The 12,343-nt window shown below is 29.1% G+C and overlaps 1 long non-coding RNA gene across 1 annotated transcript; it reads right to left on the bottom strand.

Moving 5' to 3' along the window:
* Positions 1-2,943: 2,943 nt before the first annotated feature.
* LOC143256114 (uncharacterized) lies at positions 2,944-10,041 on the bottom strand. The gene is made up of 2 exons (XR_013031086.1): positions 5,214-10,041; positions 2,944-5,149 (listed from the first exon to the last, which is right to left on the bottom strand). It is a non-coding gene; the product is annotated as an uncharacterized LOC143256114 (long non-coding RNA).
* Positions 10,042-12,343: the final 2,302 nt, after the last annotated feature.

The raw sequence follows: 12,343 nt of genomic DNA, 5'->3' as shown, positions 1-12,343 counted from the left end.
GTTAACTTATACATACCACATTTGTTTTATACAGATCTAAAAACATAATAGCAAGGAAACTTCAGCCGTGGGGGCGTTATAATGTGACGGTCAATCCAATTATTCATTGGTAAAAGAGTAGCTCAAGAGTTGGCGGTGGGTAGTCATGACTAGCTGCCTTCCCTCTAGTCTTACACTGCTAAATTAGGGACGGATGGGGCAGATAGCCCTCGTGTAGCTTTGCGCAAAGTTTATAAAAAACAACAAGAAAACAAATCACTCTTTTAGTAATTAATATTCAGGGATGAATATTTTCATTATCCATCTAGTATCATTTTATTATTTTACAATTATATTAAGAACTTTAAGTATGGGTTTTGATATAATTAGATTATGAAACATTAAATTTATCTTTAAAAAATCATCATATATGAGACATATCTATACCACTACTGAATAGTATTTCATGAGTGTAAGTAGATTTACTATACAAATTATCAAGAAAACCTTTAGATATGGGATTGAGAATGAACTTTCAGCTCCATTTATAATAAGATATGAAAATGTATTTATTTCTATCTTTTAATACGTTTAATTATTTGCATATTGACCCATCTCTTTGTACAGTTCATCTGTGTCTTTCTCACATTGCAGGCTAGTCCTCGAAAGAACAAAGCCAACAATAGACAAGAGGTGATACTTTTCTCACATTCCTCGCATCTCTGTTTATTGTTCAAATAACAAGTCCAGTGGTATTTTAATTACTGACTGATAAAAGAAATATACAAACAATTCACAACACAAGTATAATAATGTGTTTTATATTTTAAAACTACTAATTAGAACACTATGTTTCTCTTCCCATTTATTCAAATGACATACGAACAATGTGAAATATTATATCGTGGTCAATGTTGCTTACTTACACCATATAGTTAAACATGAAACAATGAAAGAAAACTGTACTTTTTAAAACAAGTGTTGGTCACAATGAAGAACATTGTAAAATGTCTTCAGTATTACATCTTTAACCAATTATAAATATTATACTTCAACCAGTAAGGTTTTACATAATTAGTTTATGTAATGTAGATTGCGCTTAATAGCATATTTCATATATTATAGTAAATAATTCAGAAAGACAAATAAACATAAAATTGTATTTAAAATATAATAACATTATACTTTTATCATATTATTAAAGTTATTTGTAGAAATAAATGAAATAACAAATGTGCAAGCAATAATTTGACAGCTCATGTTCTAATAATTACTAATCTTATTTACTGACTGTAATTCACATTTCACTGGATGTCAGGGCAGTTTAGGTGTATGATGTAACCCATATAGTGTTTTCAATAGATAAATAATTTATGTACAACTTGACTTTAATAACAAGAAGTAAATAATAAAACAACTAAAATGATTTTTATCAAATAACCTGAAACTTTAGACAATTAAAAAGGTTTGTGAAACAGGAATTGGCCTATAAATTTAGTTAACACCACTGTGTTCTTTAGTAGCAAATCATATATTAATAATTTCTTTTAATTAACGTTTTCAGTGGGGTCGAACCCAACAGCTGTGTGGGTATGCGTCGTACTATACTTTATGGCCTAGGATCCGTTTAGTGTCCTCCCTATTAATTGTATGCCCACACAGTATGTTGGGGATGAAGGTGAAGAGCGTGAAAATGTGAGATTGTGTGATTATTACACATTTAGTTAATAAACTATAAAATTCAGAATGGCCATTTTTATTAGTGGTAGCTCCTTGAAAAAAGGCATACAAAAGAGGTGATGAGTTAATAGTGTGAAACTGTCCACGTTTTCTTGTAAGCAAGTTTTTTTATTGGAAGTAAAAAAATTGATATATAAAATATTTTTACACACTCATCTTGTGTTATCCCTATTACTAACAGTAAACCTTCAATTGAAAGCAAAGAGAGCTTTGAGAACATGGCTGTATCATACTAAAAATATTCATGGAAAAATGTTAATTTACTTTATTCAGTGAACTTTCTTCAAAGATAATAACAGCTGGTGTAAAATACTGCTATTTGCCAATCAGCTATTTAAGGGGGAAGATATACATACAGACTTGATCACCAAGGAAGGGAATAACTAGGATTGTAAAATTTGTACAAGGATTATAACACAGGATGAGAAATCAAAAAATGGAATTTCTAACATAAAAATGTAAAAATTTCTTAACTAAAGATAAATAGCAATGTATAAATAAACTTCTGTTTAATCCAGATTGTTAAATCTTCATTCTTCATATTGAATATTATGAAATGATTCAAGCAAATAACTCAAAATATTCAAATATCCTGTATCATGTTAAAAATTCAATAAATTTTCTTTTTCCTTCACAATAACTGTATTTAATAACACATTAGGACATATGAATTCATGAACAAAAGAAAGACGAACACTAAAAAAGTTATCAGACATGGATACATTGCTACAGCTGTACCAAACTATCCTTAAAACATCTCAAACTGAATGTTATGAAATAAAATCAGAAATATAATGCCACAATAATAATGTATGTTGAATAAAGTTGTAATGTTTACTTCCATAAAAATAATTTTACGTCATTATAAGCAGAAGATTAAATGAGAGGAACATCTTGATAATGTGTCATAAAAATTGTCTTCTTATTTTAGTTGTTAAAAACAAACAGTAACAAAGGCTGTAGATTATATTCATCACGTTTTTATGACCTACAAATGAAATGATGTATGACAAAAGTACTTGAGGGAGAAGTATATGTATCTAGAGTTGCAGAGTAAATGTTACTACAAAGAACTGTGACTATACAGCAATATCTGTAAGTCAAACACAGCCTATAATAAAAACAATCTACAAAAAACATTTTTTGGAAACTGTGTACTAGTCATTCTGTTAACAACTGTATTATTATTTCTTAACGTAAAAAAAAACAACAACCAATATGTCATTGAAGTATGCTTGTTTGTTATTGGATAAAACAATATAGTTTCATGTAATATAGTACTGGTTAATACATACAAATTACTCTTTAAAACATTAAAAATAAACACCAGCTAACAAAACAACAATAAGTATACAATTAACTTTTAATGTATTCTATCCATTCATCCATCCAATATTTTCAGAAACCAAAACAGATAATAAATATACTGTGTACATAAACATATAAATATAGCTCTATATACAACTCAAGCAAAAAAATGGTATTATTAAATTGGATCAATTTATCAAACATTTATAAACTGATTTTATGGAATTGTTTGGTTTGCACACAAAAGGCACTTGAAAACTATCTCCCAAAAACTCAGCAACAAAGGTATGGACAGATAGTTACAAAACTATTTTGTGGAAAAAAAATGTACCCACAAAAAAAAAAAAATGTACAACGTACTATGCAGATAAATATCTTTCTTAGTTACTAAACAAAAAAACATTCCACAATACTTGATTTCTTCAAACTGAAAAATATCAACATCTAACACAACCAGAAAAATAAGTATGTTATACAGTTTCTTTGCAGCAGTTATAAGTTTATAATGATTAATAAAATATTTTCCAAACAAACACACACACACACACACAAAATAGTTCTGACTTGTTTTATTTGAAATCTACTTGTAAATATTATGTTTTAAAGTTAGTTCCTGGACAAATTTTTATTATTTACACAAAAGCAAAAGCATGACAATATTATCAAATTTTATAACCTTTTAACAAGTGTTAAAATCCCAATTCAGTTAAATGATTTTAGCTCTTTCCAGAAGTGTAAAACTAAACATAAAGAAGCACTTCATAGTTCAAAACATCAAAGCAATATACACATATTTACACTAATTATTCATGTCCAGAGTAACATATTATTCTGAAAAAAAAAAAATGCATATGGTCAAAACAAAGTAATACAAAAGGCTGGGACAAGAAACAACTAAATGTTGAACATTCAAGAGTAAGCAGTTTGAATCATGATGTGACCACTGAAGTTCAACCTGACGAAATGGATTGTAAACAACTACGAGTTTTTGTGAAAACATTTAAGAAACACAGGGGCTGATACCTCACAGAACTTTCCATCCTTCATGATGGTTATTAGCTTACAAATATTTTGAACCCTTAAGACAACTGATGGTCACAGAAAATTTTAACCCTTATCACTAATCTTTGTAACTGTTAAAGGCATGTGCAAGGGAACTTGCACTGTCATTAACAAATTCTTTTATATTAGTTAAAAGACCACTCTGACTTTTTCACAACAAAAACAAAACATGAAAGTTTTTTACTCACTATCTAAACATCTTTTGTTAGAATTTTATATTGTACCATTTTATTTGTCTGAATCTCTTGAGTATCTAATAGGATGCTCAATTTTATATTGTACCTTTTATTGCCCCCCGCTAGTACAGCGGTATGTCTTCGGACTTACAACGCTAAAATCAGGGGTTCGATTCCTCTCGGTGGGCTCAGCAGATAGCCTGATGTGGCTTTGCTATAAGAAAAAAACACAAAAAAACACCTTTTTATTTGTCCAAATCTCTTGAGTATCTAATATGATTCACAATTTTATATTGTACCTTTTTATTTGTCTGAATCTCTTGAGTATCTAATATGATTCACAATTTTATATTGTACCTTTTTATTTGTCTGAATCTCTTGAGTATCTAATATGATTCACAATTGTATATTGTACCTTTTTATTTGTCTGAATCTCTTGAGTATCTAATATGATTCACAATTTTATATTGTACCTTTTTATTTGTCTGAATCTCTTGAGTACCTAATATGATTCACAATTTTTTATTGTACCTTTTTATTTGTCTGAATCTCTTGAGTATCTAATATGATTCACAATTTTATATTGTACCTTTTTATTTGTCTGAATCTCTTGAGTACCTAATATGATTCACAATTTTATATTGTACCTTTTTATTTGTCTGAATCTCTTGAGTACCTAATATGATTCACAATTTTATATTGTACCTTTTTATTTGTCTGAATCTCTTGAGTACCTAATATGATTCACAATTTTATGTTGTACCTTTTTATTTGTCTGAATCTCTTGAGTACCTAATATGATTCACAATTTTATATTGTACCTTTTTATTTGTCTGAATCTCTTGAGTATCTAATATGATTCACAATTTTATATTGCTCTGTACCTTTTTCATTTGTCTGAATCTCTTGAGTATCTAATATGATTCACAATTTTATATTGCTCTGTACGTTTTTCATTTGTCTGAATCTCTCGAGTATCTAATATGATTCACAATAGGTATTCCAAGAATTAAAAAAACAAAAACATGATGTAGTACTTTATTTGCACTGACATAAAATAATATGTAAATCACGAGTACCGAGCCTTCTGTTTACAATCAGTAACAGGAGTAATGTTACAAAAATTCTTCTTCATTAACAAATGTTTACTAGTAGTTCTAGTGCTGTAAACATCTACAAGTTTGGGACCTTCAAAATTGGTATTTCATGTAACAAACAGAAGCAGAAACAGTATAGTGTTAGAGAGAAAAAAAGAACCCCTTAATGTTTAATTACATCTCTCCCATAAGCAGTCAAATTTATAAATGAAAAAGCATGAATGATATATAAAAAAAAGCAACACTTAATGACTGTAATTATGAAAAAAATTGGATCTTAACATATTTTTCATGAAGTATGTATTATTCACACAAACAAAGTAAATTATATTATCTTATTATTAACTGCACTGCACTATTCCACTAAAACCTCTTTGCAAAGGAAAAGTATTTAACTACACCATCTACCAGATAGTGGGGTTTATTTAATGTAAAGTACAAAAACTGTTGACAATTATACCCCATAATAACCTGATGATGTGTCATTCATTATGAGCCTAAAATGTACAGTACAACATAACTAATAATTATTTTATCTAATTAGTCAATTACAATTCAACCAGTAGCATACCTATATAACAAGTAAAAGGCACAATTTTAAATGTTTCATAAAAGTTAAGCACAACTAACTTCTTTCAGTGTCCAATTATTAGAGAAACATATCAAACATAATTCCCATTTTTAAGAGTTTTTAAAAGTTCTTTTCCCATTTGTAGACTATCCTCAAGGTACAGCACAGTGACTATCATTTAGCGACTTTTTCATGGTTGTAGTACTGTTTGTTTGTTTTTAGCATCTCCCACTATATTACAGTATACCATATTAGCAGGGTAACAATCACATTACCATTTTTTTTCCTTCTCAGAGTATTGTGTTTTTTAGTGTCTGCCATTAGGTTACAGCAGTTGTGTATAGTAACAATCATTTAGCCATTTTTGAATTATTATAACACAATGTATTATTATGTTACAGCATACCAGTCAACTATACCTAAATTATTGTATATAATACTAACTGTTCTCTCCTGTATTGTCTGCTTACCATTTTACTTCACCACATACCAGGTTGGCAATTTTACTTTGTATCCACATGATGATGTTTCTTCCAGTAATAACTGGGACAACACTTGAGAAACTGTATTAAGTACCATTCTAAAAATCTCATAAAGGCCCTTGGTGTTTGTTTTGAAAACACATCTTTACAGATATTGTTTATACAGATGACTCTCTTAACACAACTATATCAGTGTGTTGAATCATAAAGAAGACAGTTTAGATCGATCATAGCTGCTATTTATTAGACCACAAGGTTTGTTTATATTCTAATATCTGTATGTAACTTTACAATTAGTTGTTAATTTATATTCAGAAAAACACAAGGAATTCAGTTGTGTCGCAACAACAGTTTATTAGATGATTCAAGTTCATTTTCTACCATCTATATATTACCTTGAGACCAAACAGTTATGAGCCGGCTATTAAATCAAATGGAAAATTAGAAGAGAACTATAACACTGACCCGAGTTTAATGTCGTTTTTTTATTATTTGTGTTAATATCACCATTTAATTATAATATCAAACTTCCCTTAGAATCACACTCTTTCCCTATTCTATAACACAATAAATGGGCTAAACAAAAAGTGATTTAAAACTGAGAAATAAAGCAACACATGGGTCAAATAATTTTAATAATTTAGTGTCATAAACGTTTTTGTCTCTCACAAAATTTTAAAACTATATAGCCAAACAATCAAAAACTGGTCAATATATTTTGTTAGAAATAAGTAGAAAGTGCACTTCTTGGCCTAATTTCCCTTTATGGCAGACATGAATATGGTAAGCTCTGCTCTAGAACTGTCCATTTTTAACAAAACTACAGTAAAGAATGATAAGAATCTTTATATTTTATTAATGTTAACTGAAAACCTGGTTCACTCACTTCTCAGAATAATTGATATCAATGATCTTGACATTGAACAGTCACATTTTACTAATTCATTAAACACACAAAAAACTCAATGGATATTTTCCATCAAGCCAGTAATTATAGGAAACCAAAATATGTAACAAAGGGAAGAATAAAGTACAATTATACTAATCACTGTTTGATGTTAACTGTCTGAGCTGTTTTGGGACAGTTTCTACCAACTTCTTCTTGTCTTGTTGATTCTTTTTTAATGGTGAAAATATATTTTTCTTCTTGTTTGCTTCTCTCACCCTTAAGGGAGTAAAGAACATTAATTCACACTAAAAGTATGGACAGGTCAAATTAATAATATTTTAAAAAATTAGTAAATTATATTATTAACATTGTACAAATCTTTTTGATTCACAAGCCTGAACAAGACCTACCTAAAAAAAATAAGACCCTTTAAAAATGTTGCATTATTTGAAACTTGTATTTTTAGCAATAATTTTATTTCTAAAACAACTTGAAAGGAAGTTATACACTTTTCATAAATAAATAAACATTGCAATTGGTTCAAAAGCATGCATTACAAAATATAAAGTGTAAACACACCGTTGTAAAGTAAAAAAAAAAAAAAAACCTTTTATCTTTATAACACAAATTCATCAATCAATCAATTCTTTTATAAGTCTGCACACACAAATTTGCCTAAACAATGTTTTAGGTAACACTGCATTACAAATCATTTGCTACTAGAAAAAACTCAAGTGATTCTGGGTAATTAAATAGTTTTGGTTTCAGATATGTAATCAGAACTTGTCCATCACCTCCAGATTTTAAGATACTGTAGTATCTCACTACTTTATCAACAATATGTGTAATACCATACAATCAGCTCAGTTCAATAGGTTTATACTGTGAAATTAAGTTTACATAGAAAGTTTAATGAACAAAAGGAATAAATTTTTGATAACTTCAAACAGTAACTGTATTGTATTGGTGTAAAACTCCATATATATTGTTCATATGTGCTACTTGTTCTTGATAAAATTATAATTACTTGCTCCAATTTTGCTTCATTCCATGTTCACCTTTTCTACCCAGGAATATTTGAGGAGTCCTTCAACTGAACTTCAAATGGGCAGAGTGATACACCTCTCTCTCAACTGCTTTTCACTCACTCACTCAGTTGGTTACTTTGTCTGGCTCTGTGCACACTCAAAACAAAGTCCATCTTCCTCACATCATGCCTGTGATATAATCAAATAAAATCAAAATTTTGTTTTTAAAATATTTTAAACTAGTTCTCTAAACATAATTCTTTTATACTTTTTAGAAAATTATTTTATGTACTGACTGCTTTCACTTCAAGTCCAAAAAACCACCTAAACAGTTTATGCTACATTTGTGTTGCACAGTTTCCAAATCTGGCTTCACACAGTGGCTAAATAAACGAAGAGCAATTGTGTCATTGACAATTTCAATGATACAGTGTGAGCCCAAAGATCATCTAACTAATAGTTATTTTTGCATTAATATTTCTGGATATCCAGACAAAACTAAACAATACACTAAATATCCAGAGATTGTGATGAAACCAGTATCTCATGGGGATGATTTTCTTGTGTCACATCCAGCAGCAAAGTGGGAAATAGAAGTTATACTGCAAAAAAGACAATGAATCATCTTTACTTCCTTCATTTAGTAATTTTACCCCCTGTGGCATCTCGGCATAAACTGCCTCATTTGATCACACAAGATGAGCTAAATGATCAGATCTGTGACTTGTTTTATACTGAAACAGCATGGGAATTTTCATTTACGGCAATGAAATTTATCATAAAAGTCTTGCTTCTCACTACAGCACGCAAGATACTTTGTGTTTCTGTACAAATATTGATGCACTAATTGAAGAATCAAGTACTGAATATACTCTCAAGAAAGAAAACATTTTACCAATACATCTAAAGTTAGTGTGAAAACTGTGCTTTCACATAATGAGAACACTAAGCCATTGGTTCCTGTTATTAATGCTGTAAACATAGTAGAACATGCAGCTTATACCTGAAGCAATCAAATATCCACTACTGCTAAGTCTATAAAGTGAGTATACTAAACACTGTAGTCTGTCTGGTATAGCCAATATCATAAAATTCATTTAAAAAAAAAAGGAATGGCCAGTGACAGAATTATGTTTCAGGAAAACAGAAAGTTGAGTTCCAACTTTCACTGAATCATCAAAATATGTTTCTTCCCTCACTCCATCTGTCTTATAAGTTTCAAAAATTCAGTGAAGTAAAATCTAAAAAGGTGGTATCTTTGTTGGGTCACAGATTTGGGAAGTGCTGATGAATGGTGATTTTGAAACATTACTCAGTCAGAAAGAACTTCCTGCAAGGAAATCACTCAAACTGGTTGTTAAAATTTTCTTAGGAATTTACAGAGATGAAAACTGGGTCCAAGATGTCACTACAGTTACACTTCTCACACTTTTAATTAAGCTTCTTATCAAATGATCTAGGTGCAGTGAGCAATAATCTTGGTGAGCACTTCCCTTAAGTTATGTCTATAATAGAACAGTAACATAAAGAAAGACAGTGGAATCATGTGATGACAGAAGATTACTGTTGATTCTTATAGCATGAAACTAACAACATACATAAAAGATGCAATAAGTCAGTCAGGTATTTTGTAAAAGAAATAAATAATAATACCATGATGAAAGTTTTAAACATAGCTTAAGTGTATTTTCAGTATATAATTACACGTTGTTTTTAACATTCTTAAATGCAATTTTCAATAAATAAATAAAGTTATCAGAGACAGTTATTTTCACAATATATAAGAATATTTAGAATAAACATAAGATAACTCAAAAACTAGAGGTGATCAGTAATATTCAACAATTTTTAGAATCAGGATCAACAAACTACTCATGAACAGTTGTATTTTTATTAGTAGAGAAGCTTTTGTGCACAGTGTAACTTCTAAACATATAATTACTGTGCAAAATTACTCAAACACTTATATGCTTTACATATTTCTAAAAATTACTTTGATTGAATGACTTAAGGATATTTCAACACATAAACAAAAAACATGAATTTTAACTCATAAGTACAACTCAAAGCTGATAGTTAAAACCATATATAACTTATATTATAAAGAAGCTTACACACAGAACAACCTTAAATATAAAATTTTCAAAATTACTTACAGATCAACCTGTACAAACTATATACTTCATGATATTCCTACAAGTACCTATATTCTTAGTTATGCCAACTAACAAGACATGCTTTAACAGATATGAGGTGTTCTTTCATTATAAAAAATCCCAGGCACCTAGTTATAAAAAAAAGGTTAAGGAAAAGTATCGTATTTATATGCAAGAAAGTATCAATTAATTGTGCAAATTTGTGGTAAGCACTGTTAAATATATGAATAAACAAACATTCTGAATTTAAGTGGTTTTCTACTAAATAAAACTAATTATGGCTAAATTAACTAACACATTCATGATTATTAACTTCAAAATGTAAAATAGAATTTTAGTTATAAACATTATACCATAAATTTAAGATTTTATTTCTATCTACCTTAGAAAAATAATATATTGATAATATTTATCTACTTTGTATTCAATGTTTTATTACTCTCACATTAAACGTGAAGATGAAAATCTAAGAATGTTTATTTAATTTGAAGCATTGGAACCTATCATCTTGTGAATATGTGCAAATTGTATGCATGTATGATAAACTGACTACACAACAGACATTCAACTATTATTAAACTCTAGACAGTTAAAACTGATTCATTAATAATTATGGTATTAATACAGAGAATTCTCAGGTTATGTTTAATATATTACAATGATAAAAAACATCTACAGAGAGAAATTTTTTGGTAATAAAATCTACAACTGTTTCCAACTTCTGATCAAAACAAAATACCTATATAGTTCAAATAAAAATTAAACGAGTAATGAATATTATATACGTCTAACATATCACCATACTTATGATGATTAAAAGGTATTAATTCATCTCTTATGGTACCCTTAATGCAAGCAAATTTTTTTGCTATAATCCCAAACACAAAATTCAGCTAGCTTAGGAGGTTTAGTTTTGTTCTAAACACTTATCTTAAGATAACAATGCAAAATAATCCTCATAAACAAATATATATATCAAACAATTTAACCAATACTAAAAATAAACTAACATTAAGGAAAGAAAAAATAAAACATTACTTTAATCACAGTCTACAACTATTTATCATCTTACCTTCATTCTTTCTAAATTTGAATTTACATCTGTGAAAGGCTAGTTGAGAAACTAAATAAGACTTAACTTGAAACTTGACATCTTGCAGGACATGTCTTGGACTAAGACATCAATAGTATCAGGTTTCTTAAGGGCAACACATAACTAGGTAACTAATCATGACTGACTACTTCATGATACTTCTGAACAATATACATACCTGATTGACTACTTTATTGATACTTCTGAATAATATACGTGCCTATTGGTTACTTTAGTAATTCTTCTGAACAAGATCCATGTCTGTTTGACTAACTTAGTGATACTTTTGAACAAGATACAAGTCTGACTGACTACTTTAGTAATACTTCTGAAGAACACAGATGCCTATCTACTTTTGTGATACTACTGAACAATATACATGTCTCTTTGACTACCTTAGTGATACTTCTGAATAACATACCTGCCTGATTGACTACTTTAATGAAATTTCTGAACAACATACATTCCTGACTGACTACTTTAGTAATACTTCTGAACAACATACATGCTTGACTGACTACTTTAGTAATACTTCTGAACAACACACATGCCTGACTGACTACTTTAGTGATACTTCTGAACATCATACATGCCTGATTGACTACTTTAGTGATACTTTTGAATAATACACATACCAGATTGACTTCTTTTGTGATACTTTTGAACAATATACCTGCCTGATTGACTACTTCAGTGATACGTCTGAACAACATACATGCCTGAATGACTACTTAATGACACTTCTCAACAATATACCTGCCT

The sequence above is a fragment of the Tachypleus tridentatus genome, chromosome 7 (genome assembly GCF_004210375.1).
Source record: "Tachypleus tridentatus isolate NWPU-2018 chromosome 7, ASM421037v1, whole genome shotgun sequence".
Taxonomy (NCBI): Eukaryota; Metazoa; Arthropoda; class Merostomata; order Xiphosura; family Limulidae; genus Tachypleus; species Tachypleus tridentatus.
The sequence above is the reverse complement of the archived record's forward strand: the minus strand, read 5'-3'. Positions and strand labels throughout refer to the sequence as shown.